The 25,819-nt window shown below is 42.8% G+C and overlaps 2 protein-coding genes across 10 annotated transcripts in view; one reads left to right on the top strand and one right to left on the bottom strand.

The window, feature by feature from the left end:
* Window positions 1-12,258, bottom strand: part of LRIG2 (leucine rich repeats and immunoglobulin like domains 2) — a 187,566-nt gene extending 175,308 nt beyond the window's left edge. For 5 of the 6 annotated variants that reach the window (XM_065547570.2, XM_073998557.1, XM_065547566.2 and 2 more), the window contains exons 1-2: window positions 11,706-12,258; window positions 7,536-7,634 (exon numbers count right to left, since the gene is read on the bottom strand). The gene's annotated coding sequence lies outside the window, so the exon portion shown is untranslated. The remainder of the gene's footprint in view (window positions 1-7,535; window positions 7,635-11,705) is intronic. The other variant, XM_065547564.2, reaches the window with a different exon arrangement.
* Window positions 12,259-12,468: 210 nt separating this feature from the next.
* Window positions 12,469-25,819, top strand: part of SLC16A1 (solute carrier family 16 member 1) — a 43,449-nt gene continuing 30,098 nt past the window's right edge. For 2 of the 4 annotated variants that reach the window (XM_045365391.3, XM_073998562.1), the window contains exon 1: window positions 12,469-12,629. The gene's annotated coding sequence lies outside the window, so the exon portion shown is untranslated. Of the gene's footprint in view, window positions 13,391-13,736; window positions 13,854-25,819 lie in introns of those variants that run through there. The other 2 variants (XM_005542294.5, XM_005542295.5) reach the window with 2 other exon arrangements.

Genomic DNA, 25,819 nt, shown 5'->3' on the forward strand with positions numbered 1-25,819 from the left:
GCTCTGTGACAGAAACTATTTCCCCTGATCAGTGAGAAGGGCCTTCAACAATTCTTAACTCTTCCAAGTTCAGATGTAAAAAGGCATATCCAGAAGTGCCACCTTCCATCTGTTCCATGTTCCAAGTTTTTCTGTGTGAGGATTCTCTTTTTCTATGACTGATAATATCTACCATATAGAGGGAAACCTTTATACCCTACCCACAGGGTATGGCCTTATTCCATGACTGCAAAAAAAATAAATAAATAAAATAATCGTATCAGAGTGCAATAACAGGCATAACATCTGAGCCCATGATTTGTGCAAAAGGTAAGACAGAGGGAGGGTAGGCAGGAAGGCGTCACTCTAATATGCAGCTCAGAAGTAGGTGTGGTAGCTACTGGACCTCACCTTGGCACAGGTATCACAGGTGTTGTGTGGCGCAGAGATCCATGGCAGATTTGGGGTTCTCAGAGGTAACCACAAATTGAATTGTATGCTTTATTTAAGCCTCATCTTGCTCACCAGTGCAGCAGTATGAAGGTACAGGTAGAACACCCAGGTCTGGATCCCCAGGCAGATAGATACATAAAGACAGTCACTGTGATGTTAGAGGCCTCCTTCGCTGCATGCACCCCTTGGCTGAGTCACAGTAGGCTTGATGTGCAGCCGTCCAGTAATTCCAACTATCTGCTGCTGCTTTGGGTGAGGGCTTTAAAGTCCAGGTTCTCACACTGAATGATCTTATAGCATGGAATATGGGGACCAGGACACCCAGAACTTCCTAGAAATAGGCGACCAATTAAGCTGTTAGTTGGCTGGGCGTGGTGGCTCACACCTGTAATTCCAGCACTTTGGGAGGCTGAGGCGGGTGGATCACCTGAGGTCAGAAGTTCGAGGCTAGCCTGGCCAACACGGTGAAACCCCATCTCTACTAAACATACAAAAATTAGCCTGGTGTGGTGGCACATGCCTGTAATCCCAGCTACTTTGGAGGCTGATGCAGGAGAATTGCTTGAACCCAGGGGGCGGAGGTTGCAGTGAGCCAAGATCGCGCCACTTCACTCCAGCTTGGGTGAAACAGTGAAACTCCATCTCAAAAAAAAAAAAAAAATTTAAGCTGCTAACAAAACCATGTCCCATCATCTTTGTCCCCAACTTAGCTGACTAGAGACTGATAACTACCCCAAATTCAGATAAGCAGGGGGTAGTTCTCTGTGGTGAATCTCTGGTTTCAATGGCAGCTTTCATGGCACATGCTTTCATAATGGTTGTTTCACTCTATTAACATAAAAGGAACCCAAAACAGGGTTTTTCTAAGTCAAATGGCCTTAAATTCTATTGATTAGTCTCCTATGGTATTAATAGTTACAAATGACAATTTCTACTTGTGTATTTTTGGTGAAAACTAAATGATGACTACTTTTTTTCTTTTTCAGGCAGAGTCTTGCTCTGTTGCCAAGGCTGGAGTGCGATGGCGCGGTCTCAGCTCACTGTAAACCTTCACCTCCCAGGTTGAAGTCATTCTCCTGCCTCAGCCTCCCAAGTATCTGGGACTACAGGCGCCTGCCACCACATCTGGCTAATTTTTGTATTTTTAGTAGAGACAGTGTTTCACTATGTTGGCCAGGCCGTTCTCAAACTCCCGACCTCATGATCCATCCGCCTTGACCTCCCGAAGTGCTGGGATTACAGGTGTGAGCCACCGTGCCCGGCCGTGATGACTACTTTCTGATGACTCGAGACAATACTGATTATGTGACCTTGGGGACATTATTTAACCTCTCTGTATCTGTATATGTCTATAAAACGGGGATTGTAACAGTTCCTAGTTTATAGCATTTTTGTGAGGAATTAATGAGTGTTACTACATCTAAAGTGCTTAGAGCAATGCTTAGCATATGGTAAGTATTCCAGAAATCTTGGCTGTCATCAATTTACTATTGTTATTATTGAACTCCCCATCCCATTTGCCTAAAATACTTTACTAGAGATGGAAAGAAGAAAGGAGGGAAGGGAGGGAGGAAAGGAGGGAGGTAGGGAAGGTACTCATGGTTAGGACTTTTAGTAGCTAGGGGTCAAGGAAGAAAACAGGTCTGGCAAATACATAGGACCATCTCTAGAAAGAATGCTTCCTAGAAAAGATCCTAAACAGCGATGATGTAGGTTACAAAGAGCACAGGTCAAAACTATCCTCCTGGGCTAGCAAAGACAAGGAGCAGGAGTCAAGCCATATCAGACCAGAGTGGGAATTAGAATGACACAGATTGAGCCTCAGGTAATCTGGTTGAAAACAAATTGAATTAGAAGATAAACAGGTCAAAAAGGAATATTCTCAGCTGCTTGTTTTCCATATGGATTGTTTTGCCACCTTTAAAGTTTTAAAGCAGTACTGTCAGATTTTCATAAAATTTTAGGTATGTTTCAAACTTTTGTGCTTTTTAATCTAAATTAATTCTTAGATGATTAAGAAGCAATGTAAATGTCTCATTATCAAGCCATTGCAAATATATATATATATATATTTTTTTTTTTTTTTTTTTTTTTTTTTTTGAGACAAAGGCTTGCTGTTGCCCAGGCTGGAATGCAGTGTGGTGCGATCTCGGCTCACTGCAACCTCCACCTCCCCGGTTCAAGCAATTCTCTGCCTCAGCCTCCCGAGTACTGAGATTACAGGCGCCTGCCACCATACCTGGCTAATTTTTATGTTTTTACTAGAGACGGGGTTTCACCATGTTGGCCAAGCTGGTCTCGAACTCCTGACCTCATGATCCACCCGCCTCAGCCTACCAAAGTGCTGGGATTATAGGCGTGATCCACCACACCCAGCCTGCAAATATTTAAAAAGTAGTAAACAGTGGCCAGGCGTGGTGGCTCACACCTATAATCCCAGCAATCTGGAAGGCCGAGGCGGGTGTATCTGAGGTCAGGAGTTTGAGACCAGCCTGGCCAACATGGTGAAACCCCGTCTCTACTAAAAATACAGAAATCAGTCAGGCATGGTGGCACACCCCTGTAAGCCAAGCTACTCAGGAGGCTGAGGCAGGAGAATCGTTTGAACCCAGAAGGTGGAGGTTTCAGCGAGCCGAGGTCGCTCGCACCACTGCTCTCCAGCCTGGGCGACAGAGTGAGATTCCGTCTCAGTGGAAAAAAAACAGTTGCACAATATGATTCCTTAAGAAACATATATATGTGTATGTGTGTGTATGTGTGTGTCTGTGTGTGCACAAAAAAATTCTCAAAGACCTAGAGAAGCAGTAAAGTAAATCCCTGGCCACCAGAATAACTAAACATACAAAAAACCAGCAGTTGGAAACAATAATTTTTGACTCATTTGTCATGTTGAAGAAATTTTTATTGCAAACATTTTGTTTTCTAGCAAACTATTTTGACCATGTCATGTCATGTCAGTAGAGTGCCAGAGAAGTAACTGATTAGGATACTAAACTGGTGCAGGCTGGTAAGGTAAGTGATAGGTCAAAACAGAGCAAGGAGAGCTGAAGAGAAATGGGGGAGGTCAAGGGAGGAGCTTAGAGTGCATCTCACGAATACTGAGTTAGTCTTTCTTTAAAGAATGGCAAAATTCACCCTACATCCAGACACAGGCCTTTGAAAGCAGGAGGACTACACCTGACATATAACCTGAAATTAGATGATGGTATTCTGAATGAGAGGGCTCTCAACTTTAAAAAAAAAGTTTTTAGGATTGACATTATCTTCTTTACTCCAGGTATGTGCTTAGCAAACCCTTTCTTCAAACATGGTTCAAAAGCAAATCACATTTTCCATATTCCCTATTAAATTATTATATATTATGAGGGAGGGCAGTATTCTTAATGACAAAATATTGTGTTTAAAAAGAATCCTTTCCTAAAAGAAATCAGGAAGATAATTCCATTTACAATAGCTACACAAAAATAAGATACTTAAGAATAAACTTAACTAAGGAGGTTAAAGATCTCTAAACTGAAAACTATAAAACCTTGATGAGGCCGGGCGCGGTGGCTCAAGCCTGTAATCCCAGCACTTTGGGAGGCCGAGGCGGGCGGATCACAAGGTCAGGAGATCGAGACCACAGTGAAACCCCGTCTCTACTAAAAATACAAAAAATTAGCCGGGCGCGGTGGCGGGCGCCTGTAGTCCCAGCTACTCAGGAGGCTGAGGCAGGAGAATGGCGGGAACCCGGGAGGCGGAGCTTGCAGTGAGCCGAGATCGCGCCACTGCACTCCAGCCTGGGCAACAGCGTGAGACTCCGTCTCAAAAAAAAAAAAAAAAAAAAAAAAAAAACCTTGATGAAAGAAACTGAAGAAGACACAAAGGAACGGAAAGACATTTCATGTTCATGGGAGAATTAATATTGTTGAAACACCCATACTACCCAAAGTGATCTACAAACTACCGTCTCTATATAATACCTATGATATATTTCACAGAAATAAAAAAGACAGTCGGGCGCGGTGGCTCACTCTGTAATCCCAGCACTTTGGGAGGTCAAGGAGGTGGGATCACCTGAGGTCGGGAGTTCGAGACCAGCCTGACCAACATGGAGAAACCCCGTCTCTAATAAAAATACAAAATTAGCCAGGCGTGGTGGCACATGCCTGTAATTCCAGCTACTCGGGAGGGTGAGGCAGGAGAATCGCTTAAACCTGGGAGGTGAAGGTTGCAGAGAGGCGAGATTGTGCCATTGCACTCCAGTCTAGGCAACAAGAGTGAAACTCCGTCTCAAAACAACAACAACAACAACAACAACAACAAAAAACAAATCATATGGAGCCACAAAAGACTCAAATAGGCAAATAAATCCTGAGCAAAAATAACAAAGCCGAGGCATCACAGTACTTGACTGCAAAATATACTACAAGGCTATAGTAACCAAAACAGCATGGTATTGGCATAAACACAAACACAGAGACCAGTGGAACAGAATAAAGAACCCAGAAATAAATTCATGCATCTATGGCCAACTGTTTTGCAACAAAGGTGCCAAGAAAACACACTGGGAAAAAGACAGTTTCTTCAATAAATAGTACTAGGAAAACTGGAAAGTTACATGCAGAAGCCGAAGACTAGACCCTGTCTCCACCATATACACAAATCAACTCAAAATGGATTAAAGACTTAAATACAAAACTTGAAACTATGAAATTACTAAAAGAAAACATAAGGGAAATGCTTTACAACATCGGGTCGGGCAAGGGTTTTAAAATAAGATCTCAAAGCATAGACAACAAAAGCAAAAAATAGACCAATGGGATTATATCAAACTGAAAAGCTTTTGTACATAAAAAGGAAGCAAGTAACAAAATGAAGAGACAATCTCCAGAATGGAAGAAAATATAAGCAAACTATACATCTCACAAGGAGTTAATATCTAAAGAATATATAAATAACTTAATTCAACAATGAAAAACAAATTTTCTTGATTTAAAAGTGGGCAAAAGACCTTAATAGGCATTTCTCAAAAGAAGACATACAAATGGCCAACAGGTACATGAAAAAATGCTCAACATCACTAATCATCAGGCAAATGCAAATCAAAATCACAATGAGATAGCACCTCACTCTAGTTAGAATGGCTATTAACAAACAGGCTGGGGCACGGTGGCTCATGCCTGTAATCCCAGCACTTTGGGAGGCTGAGGCAGGTGGATCACTTGAGGTCAGGAATTCAAGGACAGCCTGGCCAACATAGTGAAACCCTATCTCTACTAAAAATACAAAAATTAGCCAGGTATGGTGGCACTTGCCTATAGTTTCAGCTACTCGAGAGGCTGAGACAGGAGAATTGCTTGAACCCAGGAAGCAGAGGTTGCAATGAGCCAAGATTGCACCACTGCACTCCAGCCTGAGTGACACGGTGAGAATCCGCCTTTAAAAAAAAAAAAAGACAAAAGAAAACAAACGTTGGCTAGGATATGGAGAAAAGACAACACTCACACTTTTTGGTGGAATTACAAATTAGTACAGCAGCTATGGAAGACAGTCTTTAATCCATTCTGAGTTGATTTGTGTATATGGTGGAGACAGGGTCTAGTCTTATTCTTCTGTATGTGACTTTCCAATTTTCCCAGCACCGTTTATTTAAGAGACTTTTTCCCAATGTGTGTTCTTTGCACCTTTGTTGAAAATTTTTACCTCAAAACATTAAAAATAGAACTACTGTATGAGCCAGGAGTCCCACTAGTGGCTATGTATTCAAAGGAAATGAAGTCAGTTACATTGAAGTGGTATCTGCCCTCCTATGTTTATTACAGCACTATTTACAATAACCAAGTTATGGAATCAATCCAAACATCTAACAGTGAATGAATGAAGAAAGAAAATGTGAGGCTGGGAACAGTGGCTCATGCCTGTAATCCCAGCACTTAGGGAGACTGAGGTGGGTGGGTCATTTGAGGTCAGGAGTTTGAGACCAGCCTGAGTAATATGGTGAAACCCTGTCTCTACTAAAAATACAAAAATTAGCCAGGCATGGTGGCAGGTGCCTGTAATCCCAGCTACTTGGGAGGCAGAGGCAGAAGAATCGCTTGAACCTGGGAGGCAGAGGTTGCAGTGAGCTGACATTGCATCACCGCACTCCAGCCTGGGGGACAGAGCGAGACTCAGTCTCACAAAAAAAAAAAAAAAAGAAAAAGAAAAAGAAAAAAAAGAGAAAATGTGGTACATATGGATAACAGAATATTATACAGCTGTAAAAAAGCATGAAATCTTGCCATTTGTGAAAATACGGTTAAACCTGGAGGACGTTATGTTAAGTGAAATAAGCCAGACACAGAAAGATAAATACTGTATGATCTGTGGAATCTAATTTTTTTAAAGTAAGAGTTTATATCCTACAAGCAAAGAGAACAGTGGTTATCTGAGACTAGAAAGGGGATAGGGGAAAGAAGGAGAGGGAAAGGCTGTCAACAGGTACAAAGTGACAATTAGATTGGAAGAATAAGTTCTGGTGTTTTATTGCACAGTAGGGTTGCTGTTAACAATAAGGTATTGTATATTACAAAACAGCATGAGGTGAGAGATATGCTAAGTACCCTGATTTGATCAGTATACAACATTTGTTTGTATGGAAACACCAAACTGTAACCCAGAATATGTATAATTACATATTATATATATATGTGTATGTGTGTGTCTGTGCGTGCACAAAAAAATTCTCAAAGGCCCAAAGAAGCAGTAAAGCAAATCCCTCACCACCAGAATAACTAAACGTACAAAAAGCCAGCAATTACAATGAAAATTACAAAAAAAAAAAAACCCAAAAAACATTTACAACGTGTCAATTAAAAAAAGAATCCTTTCCTGTATTATTGTTACTAAAATGGGCAAAATAGCACCTTCCTATTTATTACATCAGAGAAATGGTGAAGTAACTGAAAGAATGTAAGTTAAGTAGGTGAATTCTGGAGAACACACTGTAATTTTATCTTTCTTTTTTCAGATAAAGCAACAGAGCAACTTACTCAGCTTAAAGAGTACCTATATCATAATTTTTTGAAGTTTGCATTTGCATTTCTTATTGCATCACTAACTTACGAAGTTATAACTCTTACCTTGAAATCTTCCCAAGTTTTGCTCACTTAACAAGCTTGCAAACAACAGTCCGGCATTTTCCTGAGGCAAATTACCATAGCAGCATCCAGTCTATCAACCTTTAAAACAGAAAGGTGAATCCTAAGAATTTTGTGATAGTGATAAAGCTAAAAGCCAGTAGAAAGCACCAGGTCTTCTCTGGTTCTGATGTAATTATTCTTTTTTTTGTTTTGTTTTGTTTTGTTTGAGACAGTCTCGCTCTGTCACCCAGGATGGAGTGCAGTGGCACAATCTCCAATCACTGCAAGCTCCACCTCCTGGGTTCACGCCATTCTCCTGCCTCAGCCTCCTGAGTAGCTGGGACTACAGGTGCCCGCCACCATGCCCAGCTAATTTTTTGTATTTTTAGCAGAGACGGGGTTTCACTGTGTTAGCCAGGATGGTCTCGATCTCCTGACCTCGTGATCCGCCTGCCTCCGCCTCCCTCCGCCTCCCAAAGTGCTCGGATTACAGGCCTGAGCCACTGCGCCCGGCCTCATGTAATGATTCTAAAAGACCCCCATGACAAAATATTTTATCTTAAAGATTGTACTTGTTCTTTACACTTAAAGAAACTGAGTTTCTGATCATGCCAATCATTAGATGGGAGGCCTCAGACAAGTCTTTTAGCGTCCCTGGGCCTTAATTTCCATTTCCGTAAAAAGTCAGGAGTGCCTTAGATGATCTCCAATTTCCTCTCCACTCTGATTTCTCATCCTATGCTTCCTAGTTCATTTCTTCAATGTTGTGTGCCTCAAATCGGGAAGAAAATCTGGCAGAAGAGCAAGAATTTCACCTGTATTATTTTATTATTTTCACCAGCTCACCCACCCACCCTGTTTCTATTTTTCCACATAAGAGCCTTGGAGTTGCTTTTGATTTTTCCCTTTTATGTACTTTAGACAAATTATGACATTAATTCATAAATACTTATAGAACACTTTCAAAGTTTTACTAATTACTTCTTCTGCAGATACTGTCTCATTTGATTAACACAACAGTTTGGGCTAGTAGGTATTATTTTTAACTTATCTGGCGAGGAAACCAAAGCCCAAGAAAGTTTAGTGAGTTAACTGCCCAGAATAACACAGATAGCAGTTATAGGACCAGATCTTCTTTTTTTTTTTTTTTTTCTTTGCACTCTGTCACCCAGGCTGGAGTGCAGTGGCACAATCTCGGCTTACTGCAACCTCTGCCTCCTAGGTTCCCAGTGATTCTCCTACCTCGGCCTCCTGAGTAGCTGGGATTATAGGTGCGTGCCACCACGCCAGGCTAATTTTTGTATTTTTAGTAGAGACGGGATTTCTTTTTTTTTTTTTTTTGAGACGGAGTCTCGCTCTGTCGCCCAGGCTGGAGTGCAGTGGCCGGATCTCAGCTCACTGCAAGCTCTGCCTCCCGGGTTTACGCCATTCTCCTGCCTCAGCCTCCTGAGTAGCTGGGACTACAGGCACCCACCACCTTGCCCAGCTAGTTTTTTGTACTTTTTAGTAGAGACGGGGTTTCACCGTGTTAGCCAGGATGGTCTCGATCTCCTGACCTTGTGATCCGCCCCAGAGACGGGATTTCACCATGTTGGTCAGGCTGGTCTTGAACTCCTGATCCCTTGATCTGCCTGCCACAGCCTCCCAAACTGTTGGGATTACAGTCATGAGCCACTGTGCCTGGCCTATTTATTTATTTATTTATTTGAGATGGAGTTTCGCTCTTGTTGACCAGGCAGCGTGATTTCAGCTCACTGCAACCTCCACCTCCCAGGATTACAGGCATGCGCCACTACACCCGGCTAATTTTGTATTTTTAGTAGAGACAGGGTTTCACCATGTTGCTCAGGCTGGTCTTGAACTCCCGACCTCAGGTTATCTGCCTGCCTCGGCCTCCCAAATTCTGGGATTATAGGTATGAGCCACTGTGCCTGGCCTAGGCCTGTTTTTTTTTTTGTTTTTTTTTTGGTTTTTTTTTGCATTTTTTCGTAGAGACAGGAATTTGCCATGTTGGCAAGGCTGGTCTTGAACTCCTGACCTCAGGTGATCCACCCACCTCCGCCTCCCAGAGTGCTGAGATTACAGGTGTGAACCACCGTGCCTGGCCAGGACCAGGTCTTCTGATTCCGAAGTCTTCTTTTCACAACACTAAAATCTCTTAAGGCAGATCCAGGTTTTGTAGGGCCTGAGGTATCTATATTTTGATGACTATCTATCTTCAAGGATAGGAGTACAAAACTGCAATACAACACAAAGTATGATCCTGTTGAACACACTGTTAGGGCCCCTCTCAGAGCCTCCTTGGGGTCTATTCAAGGGAAGGGCCTCTAGGGTTAATCTTTAGGGTTAGGTTTCATGTAGTGTTTTCTATATGGTAAGACACTGCAAAATAAATACTAATTTTTTTTTTTTTTTTTTTTTTTTGAGACAGAGTCTCACTCTGTTGCCCAGGCTGGACAGGCTGGAGTGCAGTGGCACCATCTCGGCTCACTGCAACCTCCACCTCCTGGGTTCAAGCGATTCTTCTGCCTTAGCCTCCCAAGTAGCTGGGACTACAGGCACGTGCCACCACACCCGGCTACTTTTTGTATTTTAAGCAGAGACAGGGTTTCACCATATTAGCCAGGCTGGTCTCGAACTCCTGACCTCATGACCTGCCCACCTCGTTTTTTTTTTTTGAGATGGAATCTCACTCTGTTGCCCAGGCTGGAGTACAATGGTGAGATCTTGGCTCACTGCAATCTCTGCCTCACGGGTTCAAACAATTCTCCTGTCTCAACTTCCTGAGTAGCTGGTACTACAGGCGTGTGCCACTACGCATGGCTAATTTTTGTATTTTTAGTATTGGCAGGGTTTCACCATGTTGGCCAGGCTGGTCTCAAAATCCTGGCCTCAATTGATCCGCCCACCTCAGCCTCCCAAAGTGCTGGGATTACAGGCTTGAGCCACCACGCCGGCCTGCAATAAATACTAGTTTTATTATCATAATAACCCTGAGGTAGGTATTATCCTTGTTTTACAGAGTTGGGAGTCAGGCTTGGAAAGGTAAAATGACTTGCCTGAGGACATAGAGCTGGTAAGTGCAAGAATCAAATCTGGAACCCAACAGATCTGGCTCTCAGGTCTGTATTGTCAATCTACCACCTTATGGGGCTCTATAAGCCTACTTTTGAGGTTTCCTGGGATTCATCTTATTTAACCACTTCTCACTACATTCCATAGAACAGGGCTTTATAAATGTACATCTAAATCAGACTCAGGATCCTCTCTCTCTAACTTAATTCTGCTTACCATCTACCTGAATGCTGCTGCCACCCTAGCACTGCTCTTGTAAGTCCTGGTTGCCCCAATGACCCGAAATGCCTTTCCTTTCTCCGTGTTTATGTAAATGTAAAAAGCAATTACTGTATTACTAGTAGTACTCGGCCGTGGATGCCATACTGTCTTCTAACACGCTGAACTGTTATCGGAAAGCACATAGGACCTCTCAGGACCTGATCCTCCAATCTGTACTCTTCTTCAATCTCAAGCTCTTCATTTGCAAAACAGAAACCATAAGGCCTACCTCCCCGGGTTGCTATGAGAATTGAGGGGGAGGGTAAGTGAGGGGGTGAGTCCTGGAAGGGAGGAAGACACGAGGGAAGGGCAGGGTTCTGGCAAGCAGTAAGTGCTCAACAGATGTTGGTTAATTTGTGCCTGACACAGTCTCCCCCAAAAACTTGCAAGCTCTTTGAAGGCAGGGGCCTTGCCTCATACTTTTTCAGTATTTCTCAAAAGTCCTGGACATCAGAGACACTCCATGGTCATCTAATCACTTCAACACACACACGTTGGTTATCCGGTCAAAGCGGCTATTACGATAAAAACAGACTCTGGGGTGTGACTTCAAATGCTGGCCGCTGACAAGCTGGGCCGTCTGGAAAGTTACTTCACCTCTCTGAGCCTCGGGTCCCTTATTTACAAAATGTTCACGGCAGCGCCCGCTTCACAGGGCTGTGAGGATTACAGAGGCTAATCCGGGTGAGGCGCATCAGCCCCAGCGCCGCCTGCCACGATTCTATCCGGCCCCACACACGCATCGTCCATAGGCGTCCGGCCCCTGCATTCTCGCTTCTCCACGTGGCCGAGGTGCACACCCCAACCCACCGGCCAGTCTCCCCTCCCTCTTACCTGCTCTTCTTTCCCGACTCGTCTTTAATACCCACCAGGCGCCAACCGCCGCGGGCCTGGCTCTGCGGTGGCAAGTTGCATGGGTTCCCCCTTCAGGGCCTCCCGATGAGCCTACAGGGTCAGTTCTATTACTGTCGCCACTTCAGAGGGAGGAAACAGGCCCGGAGGGTTGGGGAACTTTCCGAGGTCACTCAACTGGTGTCAGGCCCGGATTGGAATCCAAACACATCCCAGCCCGTGCCCGGCTCCACAGCGCCGGCCCCCGGCGTCTTCCCGGGTGCCAGCGGCACCCGCATCCATTCAAACGCTGCCCAGTCCCCGCTCCTCAGACGCTTCCCGCTACTCCGCGCGCTCGTCTCCCCCCACCCGTCAGGGTCAGGCCTCTAGGTGACTTTTCCTATTTCTCTGGCAGAAACTGAGGGGTGAGACCGACATTTGTGTTCCGAAGGAGGGCAGGTTGCTTAGAGCTCGTCAGACAAGGACCAACGGGCGAGTCTGGAAGGGTGCGGTAGCTCCGCGTCGCTCTGCAGGGGCGCAGCGCGCGGGTCGGACTGGGACGCCGGTCACGTGGCGGGGAGGGGGGCGCCGGCGCGCGCGGGCGAGCTAGAGGGCGCGCGCGGCTGAGAGCGTGTGGAGATGCGGGCTGCAGTTCGGATGTCTGTGTGGCGGGGAGGGGGCGGCGGCCGGGAGAAACGACTCCGCCCCCTGTGCGCATGCTCGGGCCCCGGCGGGTTATAAGGCAGCCTCGCCGGCCGGACCAGACAAAGTGGTGAGCTGCTACGTGACTGGATGGCTGCGTAGGTGCTGGAACAAGTAAACGAGGCAGCGAGCGAAGGACGGGAGTCGGACCCTGGGCCCGGTGGAACTCCAGCCCGCGCCACCACGTCACGCACACGCTCGGCGCTGCGATCCGCGCTTATAACGGTTAGTTGGGTAACAGCCGGCGGCACGCGGCGCGGACCCCACGGTGCCCTCGCTTCCCTGGTGGGGTCGGAGGGGACCTCCGGGGTTGGGAGACTTTGTCTCCGGGGGAGGGAGGCGGCCCAGCAGAGGGCATCGTGGTCACAGGCAGTCGCGTGGCCTCGGACTGCAGTGCTGGTGAAGGAGACCTTGAGGCGCTGGGGACAGCGCCTCTCTCAGCCGAGCCGCGGGCCTCGTGGTCATATGCCGGCCCCTGGCCTGGCCGAGGAGTTGGGTCGTAGTGCCCGGTGACGTTGGGGAAGTCCCCTTCCCCTCTAAGTCTTCAATAGGCTCCTCCAGAGACGCTTTGATCTGGAAAAGGGATAACATGAGGCTGCTTCATGTGGTACCTCCAGACTCTCCTGGCCGCTTCTGTTCCAAGGGAAGGGACTTGGGGCAGGAATTATTTATGACTCGTGACATTGTCCGCCCCAACCTTCTTGGCCGACCGATCCTTGCCCCACGTGGTGACTTGCGAGAGTGATGCGGAGAGCCGCATTCCCCACAGCCAAGGCGTGACTGCAGGGTTCGAGTAGACTTTGCGGAGGGGACGGGGCAGCCCGCAGACTTCTGGGAGTGGTGCTGACGGGGGCTCTTTGTCATTCAACCTGTGGCTGCCAGGGTCCGCCGCAGCACCCTTCTACTCATGGACTTAAGGCGGCCCTGTTGAGAGAAATCTGGAGGATAGCGTTTACACTTGGTCCGATGCAAGCTTTTTGTTCCAAGTACGTCTTTTTTTTTTTTTTTTTCCAGCATGCGTTTTAACATTTTATTACTTTGTCGTGACATATTTGATGGAACAAGCAGTTGCCAAAAACTAGTTTGTAATTAATTTAAACCAGGAGACAAACTTGTTACTACTTTAGTCTTTCCTTGGGTTTCCAGTGGCTGATTAGAAACTGGGCTGCTACTGATAACAGTGAAATGTTTACTCGCTACTTTATTTACTGTAACTTACTATAACTTGTTTTGATTTTTTTTTTTCCAAAAATTACTCTGGTTTCAACAATTTTTTTATCTCAACCACCAGCCCAGTGAGGTGATGCCAAGACTATGTATCTTCGGTTTTTTAGTTAGGTGTTAAATAGTACTCATAAACGCAAGTCTTACACCCTGGGGCACAACTTTGCCTTCAGATTGCCATAGAAATGACCAACAATTCAAGATATTTAGCACTTAAAACACGTGGTGAGTAAGATTTATTATTTACACAGAAGTTGAATATATTTCAGTAATTCATTTTGGGTTTAGGTAGATGCTGTTGTTTCATCAGATTGCAGTTACCTTTGTGAAATATGCAAGTTGATCTGAGGAGCATTTTGTAAGATTTTTATAGCTGAATAGATTTGAAGGTTTAGTTGTGCTTAACGGGGTAAACTGTAATGTCCTTAAACAGATTAAAAAGGAAAAAAATCATCACTATAGGATGAAAACAAATGATTAGTGTTTCACTAATTTACATCTTTTAGCCTTTAAATATTAGGGCATATATTAGCCCTGGAAAGGACCCTAATGACCCTGATCAGGATCCCTTGTTTTACCCATAAGGAAACTGAGGCTGGAGGGATTAAGTGATCTAACATCTTAGGTCTGAAAACTTGTTATGGTTTGGTGGGAACTATGTGTGTCTTTGAACTCATTTTTGTTAGATTGACACTCCTGAGTTTTCTTTAGATTGTAAATTAGGATACAAATTATCTCGGCCTGAAAATAGATTTCTCAACTCCTTATGTTCTGCATTCCCATCGTGTTTTCAATTCACTTTACAATGCTCAGTCCTATGCAAGATTAAGATCTCTGTGTAAATGCCTTCATAGCTGTCTTGTTTTTGTTGCAGTTGAGAGGACTAGGAAGATGGAACTTGGGTATGAGGAAGACAGTCCAGATTATTGTGAATTTTGTATGTTCAGTTTGTTATTGGCTACCAGGCACCGTGAGAGACTTAGGATTCAGCAGTGAACAAATTTCACCATTTGCCCTCCTAGAGTTATAGTCTAGCTGGAAAACAGATAAATATATAATTGCCACAGCAAATACTCTTTACAAATAAGTAGGGACTGTTATACTATGGTAAGTACAGGTTCCTGTAGGAACAAATACTGTATTGTGTAGGTGTGAGAAGACACCCAACTTAGTATAGAAGCAATTTGGGTAGACCTCTCTGAGGAAATACTGTTTAACCTGAGACTTCAAGGATGAAAGAGCTAGCCAGGCAAGGCAGTGATGATGGGTGGAAAGAACATTCCAGACATGAACACTGAAGCTACACTCAAGAGAACAGGGTGTAATGCAAGAGCTGAAATAATTTTACCAAAGCTAAAGCATAAAGTCAGAGAATAGAAAGAGATAGAAGTTGAAGAGATAGTATGAGAAAATGGAGGGCCTTGTAAGCCATTTTAAGGAATCAAGGAGGGTAAAAAAATTAAAGGGATTTTTAAGGAATCAAGGAGGGTAAAAAAATTTAAAGGAGGCTCTTATTTTGAAGCTGATTGAAAGCAGTTTAAGGATTTTCAAGCTGGGCACTGGTGGCTCACACCTGTAATCCCAACACTTTGGGAGGCGGAGGCGGGTGGATCACTTGAGGTCAGGAGTTCAGGACCAGCCTGGCCAACGTGGTGAAACCCTGTCTCTATTAAAAATACAAAAAATTAGCCGGGCGTGGTGGTGTTCTTCTGTAATCCCAGCTACTTGGGAGGCTGATACAGGAGAACTGCTTGAACCCAGGAGGTGGAGGCTGCAATGAAAACTGAGATCACACCACTGCACTTCAGCTCAGCTCAGGCGACAGAGCAAGACTGTCTCAAAAAAAAAAAAAAGGATTTTCAGTGGGGCTGGAGATAACCTGATTGGATGTTGCGTTTTAGGAACATCACTTTGTATGCGATGTGGAAAACAGCCTGAAAGGAGGCGTTGGAGTGGTGTGAGACCACAGTGATGGACAAGACAGGATTTGGTAGAGAAACAGACAGGATTTGGTGGAAACCAGATGTGGGAGACTGGGAAAGTCAAAGACGTTAAGGATATAATGTTCAACATGTTATATCCTTATATCCTTTCTGGCTTGAACGAATATGAGTTTATTAGGTGGTATTTGTTTGTCTCTGTTTAACCAACAGGGACACTAAGAAGTTGCGTGACTAGACCAGGGCTGCTCAGCTTGTAAGGCTTGGAGACAAAATTCAAACTGTTGTTTTCAGTTTTTGTTGGCAACCCCTGAGAATGGTGTTTTTCTTTTTTCCCTTTTGAACAGTTAAGTATGGAAAATTTCAAAACACAAAGAATTGAGCGACGCGATTTATCTCTTTCCCTATCTGCTTTCCCCAGACCCTACTGGATTACTGTGAAGCAAATTCTACCAATGATTTCATTTGTTTTATTTCAATATAGATATCTGAAAGATAACTCTTGAGAAAATCATAACCACAGTGCCATTACCCTACCTTTAAAAATTAACATCACCAAATATCCAGTCAGTATTCAAATATTCCTCAGTTGTTTTTAAATAATTGGTTGGTTTGATTTGGGATCCAAACACGTTAACATATTACATTTGTTTGGGATGTCTCTTAAACTTTTTAATCTATAGGTTCCCTCATCTTAATTATTTTCCTCGTAATGTATTTTCCTTATAAGGTTGGTGCAAACGTCATTGTGGTTTTTGCCATTACTTTTAATGGTAATTTAAAAACCACAATGACGTTTGCACCAACCTAATATTTGTTGAAGGAACCAGGCCATTTTTCCTCTAGTTTCTCTCATCCTGGATGTTGATGAATATGTCCCTCAGGTATAGATTTAACATGTCCTAGTTTAATATATCCCTCTATCCTTTGCTGTAAATTGGTAGCTAGATTGAAGACTGAACAAATTTAGTTCAGGTTTGATTTCCGAGTGGGAGTGTTGGGGGAGAGGACAAGCATAATTCCTAGATATTGCTGTGTACTTCCTTCAAGAGGCATATATTTGGTTATCCCTCTTTCTACTACATCAATAGCCTATTTTCATTATTTCACTAGTGGTTTGCAAGTGGAATTAATTATGGCTTTAATTCTACCATTTATTTTTAATTTAACTAGAATACCTCTATAAAGAAAGGTACAATTTGAATAGGAAGGACAAGTTAAATTAAAGTTTATGTTTTAATACAATATGGTATGTTATTGACACTGTCTTTTTCTGGAAAGGTATTTAAATGTATCGAGGTATATCCTCTTAAAAGGCCACTATTTTAAGTTGTAAAAGTGTTTTTAGCATTTGATGTTAACATTTCAAATGGCTTTTAGTATTTAGAATATTTAAAATTTTTGTCCTTAAATTGATGGCGTTTCTTTTGGTCTTTCATGCTCTTTCTTGGAGGACTTTGCTGTTCCCACAGCTTTTAGGAAATACCTAGTAGAATCACTACTAAATCCAAACCTCTAGCTATAAAAGGATTCCAGATTGTAAGTTCCTCAAGGACGGGGATTGAACACTCTTATTGATGATCTGCTTTTCCAGTTGCTTCCTGGGCATTTCAAACTTAATATGTCACTTAAAGCTCATTATCTCTGCCTGTTCTCAAGTTTCCTTCATCTCCAAACCTAGTTTTTTTTCTTCTGATTCTACCATTCTTGAAGGTAGCCCGGCTTAAAACCTCTGAATCATCTTAATGTTTCTCCTAGTAGGCCCCCCTGCCCTACCACATGCAGTTTCTGCCAATCCCTTGTCCCTTTTGTTATTTCTTGTCCAACCCCCCACTTTTCATTTGTAATACTGCTACCTAGTTTATATGTTTTTCTCTTTGCAGGGAGGGAGTGTTACAGGAGATTTTTACAATGAATGGAAGGACTAGTTTAGGTGGCATGTTTGGTTCCTAGTGTCATCCTGAGAAGAGTATATAAGTTATAAATCTATAAATTATACTTTATAAATTTATAAAATCACTCTCTTGCCCAGGCTGGAGTACAGTGAAACCATCATGGTTCACTGCAGCCTCTAACTCCTGGGCTCAAGCAGAGCCACCTCAGCCTTTTGAGTAGCTAGGACTACAGGCATGGGCCATAATGCTCAGCTAATATATTTAAACTTTCTTTTAGTGATAGGGTCTCACTATGTTGCCCTGGCTGGTCTCAAACTCCTGGCCCCAAGCCATCCTCCTGCCTTGGCGTCCTAAAGTGCTGGGATTACAGGTGTGAGCTACCCCACCTGTCCAGCAATAACAATCTTCTGGGATCACAGTATGCACAATGATAGGAAGGGTTCACATCCACCACACCAGTGAGACGGCTGCATGGGCTGAACCATTGAAGGGTGTCACTGACCATTTCTCTTGCAGAGTAAGATCCAATTCTGTTGGTTATCTACATTATCATGTTGCTAATCACAACTTATGATATTGTTGAATCTGACTTAATTACAATGACTTAGCCTTTGTATAGGAGAATTTCCTCAAAATGTACTGATATTATAAGCTGTATATTTGATCATTGGTTGAAAAATATGTCCTCCCTCTGATTTTGCTCTTCCTATACAAACCTTTTGAAGATTATTGAATGAATGAAAATCTATACACTGCTCTGGTGTGTTAGATTATTTTGGAGAGTAACAGGGCCTTTATAATTTGTCTTTTTGAGTTTTGGGAACCAAAACTTATGTTTTTACTTTATTGACCTGCTCTTCTGTTCCCGTATGAGAGGTTTTTATCCTAGGGTCTGCATATTGATTCCCCAAGGTCTATTGAATTCGGGGGGTCTGTAAACTTGTTTGGGGGAAAAATATTACATCTTTTAATTAACCTCTAATTAAACTTGGAATTTCATTCAAATATGAATATAGGCAACAAACGCATGGTTGTATTAGCAGTACCTGTGACTTTGTCACCAACAGAAATCATGTACTTCATACCATAATGCAGCCGTTATAGCTATCTTGAAATTGTTTAAGCTTATCACTACCTCAAAATTACTGTGGTTATTAGACCCACTGCTGGATCTTATTTTATTTTTTAAAAGCACGTTGTTAATTCCAGTTAAAGTGTTTTGACAGTTCTATCTTTGCATTTTATTTTGTGCATTTAAAAACATTATTCTGGCTGAGCACGGTGGCTCACGCCTGTAATCCCAGCACTTTGGGAGGCTGAGGTCAGTGGATCACTTGAGCCCAGGAGTACAAAAGCAGGCTGGGCAGCATGGCAAAACCCCTGTCTCTATTTGTTTAAGAAAAAAATAAAATTATATTAAAAAAAGAAAACATTCTGACAAGGGTTCCGTAGGAATCCCTCGCGCCAAAGAGTCTAAGGACCCCCTGCTCCTAACTTCTTTACTTCTGTTCCAAAGTTAGAATGAAGTTAGCCAGAACCTATGAAGCAACACAGCACACAGATGCTGATGTCACAGGATTTTACAGAATCATGATGCCATTCCTTGGTTATTGACTTTGTTTTATTTACTAATCATCATAAATTCTGACCTCACAATGAGAGGGAACAAAATATTTGTGTATATGCTAAGAGAGAATAAAATGATTTTCACAAATTAAGGCATAATAATTTTCCTTTGAGGCTGGGCGTGGTGGCTCACATCTGTAATCCCAGCACTTTTTGAGGCCAAGGCGGGTGGATCACCTGAGGTCGGGAGTTCGAGACCAGCTTGACCAACATGGAGAAACCCTGTCTCCACTAAAGATACAAAATTAGCCAGGCATGGTGATGCATGCCTGTAATCCCAGCTAGTCGGGAGGCTGAGGCAGGAGAATCTCTTGAACCTGAGAGGCGGAGGTTGCAGTGAGCCGAGATTGCGCCATTGCTCTCCAGCCTGGGCAGCAAGAACGAAACTCTGTCTCAAAATAATAATAATAATAATAATAATTTTCCTTTGTATTCAAGAAGTATTTGTTTATGTTTCCAAAGGAGTTCATCTTAAGTGCCATAAGTTAAATGGAACATTGGGTGCCTTCACAGACTTGGGGGATTTTCTTTTCCTGTTTTGGGTGTGTTCACAACCTCAAATGTACTTAAAATTGCTTCATACCTTGTCTTCAACAGGTCACTATTAGTGCAGGCCTTTATTTTGCTCAGTTGGAAAAAAGAGGTTGATGAACCTAAAGTTTGAAATACCTGCTCTGGAAATTAGAAATGCACATCCTTACTTCAGTCTATTGTGTTGTATGATGCTGTTGTTAGTGTTTACTCTTTTACCTAGAAAACTTGATGGAATAGAAGGAAGGATAGTGGTTTAAAAATTACCGTAGTTTCCAGGAAAATAAAACACTCATGGGCTGGGATTAGTGGCTCACGCCTGTAGTCCCAGCACTTTGGGAGTCTGAGGTAGACGGATCACAAGGTCAGGAAATCGAGACCATCCCAGCTAACACAGTGAAATCACGTCTCTATTACTAAAAATACAAAAATTTTACTACTAAAAATAGAAAAAATTAACCGGACATGGTGGTGGGCGCCTGTAGTCCCAGCTACTCGGGAGGCTGAGGCAGGAGAATGGCGTGAACCCGGAAGGCGGAGATCGCACCACTGCACTCCAGCCTGGGCAACAGGGCGAGACTCCGTCTCAAAAAAATAATAATAAAATAAAATAAAACACTCATTTGAAAATTGTATATTGGCCAGCGCAGTGGGGCACGCCCATAATCCCAGCACTTTGGGAGGCCCACGCAGACATATCACCCGAGGTAAGGAGTTTGAGACCAGCCTGGCCAACATGATGAAACCCTGTCTCTACAAAAATACAAAAATTAGCCAGGCATGATGGCGGGTGCCTGTAATACCAGCTACTTTGGAGGCTGAGGCAGGAGAACTACTTGAACCCAGGAGACGGTGGTTGCAGTGAGCCTAGATAGCGCCATTGCACTCCAGCCTGGGCGACTGAGCAAGACTCTGTCTCAAAAAAAAAAAAAGAAAGAAAGAAAAAGAAAATTGTATATTGTAGTCTAGACTCCGTCTCAAAAAAAGAAATATATTGTATATTTCTAATAAAAGAACTGACAATTATCTTAATGGCAGCGTAGTTTAAGATGTATATTGTTAGCAATTAAAAAGACTATTTAATGGTGCTGTTTTGAGGTAATAATGCTGACTTTGATACATCTTTAATGTCTGCAAATATCTTTCCAAAAACCTTTGCAAGTAAACATTTGCGAATGGTACACTCTGGTTTCTCTTCAGATCACGTGAAGTTTTCTCTCTTTTTTTTCTTCTGAGATGGAGTTTCACTCTCATTGCCCAAGCTGGAGTACAATGGTGTGATGTTGGCTCACTTGCAACCTCCGCCTCCTGGGTTCAAGCAATTCTCTTGCCTTAGCCTCCCAAGTACCTGGGATTACAGGCACATGCCACCACGCCTGGCTAATTTTTTGTGTTTTTAGTAGAGATGGGGTTTCACCATGTTGGCCAGGCTGGTCTCGAACTCCTGACCTCAGGTAATCCGCCCACCTCAGCCTCCCAAAGTGCCGGGATTACAGGCGTGAGCCACCGCGCCCAGCAAATTTTTCTCCTTTTACTAAAGATTTCCGTGGAGAGAATGGTGAATAATGTTTCAGTGGCAAACAGTACTCAATTTTAATACTCTTTTGTGAGATTTTTCTGTTACTGGTAAAGCAAACAAGAAAACAAAACAACTTAAATCTTTATTGGAGATAATGGGGGAAGTCAAAGATAGCATCATAACGAAGTTCAGACTTAAGGAATTTTTAAATAGTTATTGTTATAAATACATATTTAAAAGGTGGTTTAAAAATGTTTAGAATGAGAATAAAACTTTAAAATGAAATGTTATATTATTCTGTTGTCTCTAGTCCTCAAAGTTTTTTTTTTTTTTTTTTGAGACAGAGTTTCACTCTTGTTGCCAGGCTGTAGTACAGTCACGTGATCTGGGCTCACTGCAACCTCCACCTCCCGGGTCCCGGTACAAGCGGTTCTCCTGCCTCAGCCTCCTGATTAGCTGGGATTATAGGCACGCACCACCACACCCAGCTAATTTTTTTATTTTTAGTAGAGACAAGGTTTCACCATGTTGGCCAGGCTGGTCTCGAACTCCTGACCTGGTGATCTGCCCACCTTTGGCCTCCCAAAGTGCTAGGATTACAGGCGTGAGCCTATTTCTTAATGAATTATAATCCACTTATTCTCCCTATTTGGCATCTGATACTGGAAGTGAAGTAGATTGTAATAGAAATACCATCTATTATTAATATATTCAAATACTCATTTACATTCAAAGTAACGTAAATTATATAATCCTGACAACTCACTTATTTGTAACTTTAATCCAGCCAGTACATTTCTTCAAATTCTGGAACAGGATAGGTTATGTGTTAATAAATTTAAATGGCCCACTTAGATACCGATTTGTTGAATATATTTTGGGTTGCTGTAGAAAATAGAACACATATCATTGTTTATTCCAGAATATAATTTAGAATTCTACAAAGCAAAACCTACTGTTGATGGAAATAGCCCCCAACTTTCTTTTCTCCATGACATCTCGTGTCATTTTATAAAATGTGAAATGGATCTGTATTTGGAAACTCCTGACCAACCAAGAAATAAATTAATATGTGAAAGGGACATAGGACTCTTAACTTAGGTAGTAGCCAGTTTTTCAGTCTGTGAGAAGAAGGCAAAAATGAAGCATAAAAAAGGCAAAATTGCTGGTATAATAATAGCTCAGAAAAGATTGGTAAGTTCTTTGTGCCAGAAGTTGTAGTCTATGATTCTTTAAAAAACAGAACAGCCAGGTGCGGTGGCTCACACCTGTAATCCCTGCACTTTGGGAGGCTGAGGTGGGTGGATCACCTGAGGTCAGGAGTTCAAGATCAGTCTGACAAACATGGAGAAACCCCTTTCTACTAAAAATACAAAAAATAGCTGGGTGTGGTGGTGCATGCTTGTAATCCCAGCTACTTGGGAGACTGAGGCAGGAGAATTGCTTGAGCCCAGGAGGCGCAGGTTGCAGTGAGCCGAGATCCTGCCACTGCACTACAGCCTGGGTGACAGAGGGAGACTCCCTCTCAAGAAAAACAAACAAAACAAAAAAAAACTTTTCTGCTTCTTTGACTGTAGAGGGCACTAGATCCAGAAAGCGTTACGTCACTGAAAGGTTTTTTTTTCTGGTTTCATATTTTTCTCTACTTCTCAAAAACTGGGAAAAGTAGATTACCTGAAGTTCATCTAATGCTAATATTTGGTTGAGATACAAGGATTTTTTTTTTTTTTAGATGGAGTCTCTCTCTGTCCCCCAGGCTGGAGTGCAGTGGTGCGATATCGGCTCAAGTGCAACCTCCGCCTCCCGGGTTCACGCCATTCTCCTGTCTCACCCTCCCGTGTAGCTGGGATTACAGGTGCCCACCACCACGCCCTGCTAATTTTTTGTATTTTTTTTTTTTTTAGTAGAGATGGGTATTCACCATGTTAGCCTGGATGGTTTTGATCTCCTGACCTCGAGATCCGCCCACCTCTACCTCCCAAAGTGCTGCGATTACAGGCATGAGCCACCGCACCCGGCCTGTGATAAGATAAAGGGATTTTTTTTTAAAGTAGAAAAATAACCTCTCCCCTTAATTCATGATCTAAAAGCACACAGCTAAAATTAGTAGGGAAATATTGTTTACAAAGAAAGAAATACACATACAACTTATGTAGAATTTTCAAGGTGCTACCTAAGGAGCATTGAATAACGTCATGGAATGAATTATCTCCATGTGGCAAGTTGTATTCAGAAAAATAGTAAGGATATTACCGTACCCTCCTCTATGTCTAACTCTTACAGTGAGCCTTATCAGAATATCTCTTTGTTCCTTTCCATCTTATGAGACAAAATATAGCCTCAATCTCTACTAATAAATATGAGAAGCATTAATGATACAACAGGATCAAGGAGGCCGGGCACAGTGGCTCAGGCCTGTAATCCCAGCACTTTGGGAGGCTGAGGCAGGCAGATCACGAGGTCAGGGGATGGAGACCATCCTGGCCAACATGGTGAAACCCCATCTCTACTAAAAATACAAAAATTAGCTGGTGACAGAGGGAGACTCTGTCTCAAAAAAAATTTTTTAAGTATCAAGGAAAAGAAAAATTGTAAGAATACATTTAACAGTGACTGATGTAATAAAGAATTGGTTCTGCTAACTTCTCTTAAAGCTTTGCCATATCCACAGAAGATATTTTCTAATCTCTGAATATCCTCATCTGCCTCCTTACCCTGTGAGTACACTTATCCTTTAGCCCCAATATTAAAGAGAACTAAAGTAACTGGATTTCATGATTTTTGTTTTAATTATGCTATTTTTTTTGCACTGTATTAAAGACTTACAGTATTTTAGCTTCTCTGTTGGGTAACTTTGAGAATTATTAGCCCAGGTGCCAAATTGGTTGGGAAAATACTCTTGAAGTCAGGGATTTGCTGTGAAAAGTAAAAATGAATTTGCTACTACTTTTGAGCAGCTGTCCAACTTTTACCCAATAATCTTATGGTTCAGACCTAAATAACCCACAGTGCTGTTGATACTGGAGAGTTAGTCACTTTTTTTCATCTGATATCAATTCGTTTGTGAACTTTTAATACAGGAAAAACATAGATATTGTTTATTGTGTATCTTAAAATAAACCTTACTATCATTGACTTGTAATGAGAATATTGGCAAACTTCGTTTTTCTTTGTTTTTTGGTTTTTGTTTTTTGGTTTTTTTGTTTTTGAAACTGACTCTCACTCTATTGCCCAGGCTGGAGTGCAGTGGCATGATCTCAGCCTACTGCAACCTCTGCCTCCTGAGTTCAAGTGATTCTCTGGCCTTAGCCTCCCAAGTAGCTAAGATTATAGTCACCTGCCACCACGCCCAGCTAAATTTTTTGTAGTTTTAATAGAGACAGGGTTTCACCATGTTGGCCAGGCTGGTCTCGAACTCCAGACCTCAAGTGATCTGCCTGCCTTGGCCTCCCAAAGTGCTGGAATTATAGGCGTGAGCCACCGTGCCCAGCTAACAGTAGGTAATGTTTTAAAGTATAATACATCCATAGACTAGAATACCATTCTTCAAAAACAGCATTGTGGAGCTAGACGCATCAAAAAATGTTTCCAGCCAGGCACAGTGGCTCATGCCTATAATCCCAGCACTTTGTGATGCTGAAGCAGGTGGCCTGAAGTCAGGAGTTTGAGACCACCGTGACCAACAGGGCGAAACCCTGTCCTTACTAAAAATACAAAAATTAGGCGGGCATGGTGGCAAGCACCTGTGATCCCAGCTATTTAGGAGGCTAAGGCAGGAGATTTGCTTGAACTCAGGAGGCAGAGGTTTCAGTGAGCCGAGATGGCGCTACTGCACTCCAGCCTGGGTGACAGAGTGAGACTCCCTGTCTCAAAAGGCCAGGTGCAGTGGCTCAGGCCTGTAATCCCAGCACTTTGGGAGGCCGAGATGGGCAGATCATTTGAGGTCAGGAGTTTGAGACCAGTGTAGCCGACACTGTGAAACCCATGTCTACTAAAAATACAAAAATTAGCCAGGTGTGGTAGTGCACAACTGTAATCCCAGCTACTCAGGGGTCTTAGGTAGGAGAATGACTTGAACCTGGGATGCAGGGATTGCAGTGAATCAAGACTGCACCACTTCACTCCAACCTCAGCGATAGAGCAAGACTTCATCAAAAAAAAAAAAAAAAGTTTCTGATATTAATGGAAAATGTCTCTTAAGCAGCATATACATACATACATACATATTCCAAATTTATGTTTATTCATATGCATGACTATCATAAAAGGAAGTCAGAATTTACATCAAAATATAAATAACTTTAAATGAGGATGGTAGAATGACAGGTAAATTTTATTTTCTATTCACACATTTTTTTTTTGTATAACACACACGTATAACTTGTCATCTTTTAAAACAACTACTTTGTGGGGCTTTGTTTTTCGTTTTTTGAGACAGAGTTTCACTCTGTTGCCTAGGCTGGGGTCCAGTGGCCATGATCTTGGCTCATGCGGTTTTCGCCTCCGGGGCTCAAGTGATCCTTTCACCTTAGCCTCCCATGTAGCTGGGACCACAAGTGTGTGCCACCACTGCTGTCTAATGTTTTGTATTTTTTGTAGAGACAGGGTTTTGCCATGTTGCCAAGGCTGGTCTTGAACTCCTGGACTCAAGTGGTCCTCCCTCCTCTGCCTCCCAAAGTG

Source organism: Macaca fascicularis, chromosome 1 (genome assembly GCF_037993035.2).
Source record: "Macaca fascicularis isolate 582-1 chromosome 1, T2T-MFA8v1.1".
Classification (NCBI taxonomy): Eukaryota; Metazoa; Chordata; class Mammalia; order Primates; family Cercopithecidae; genus Macaca; species Macaca fascicularis.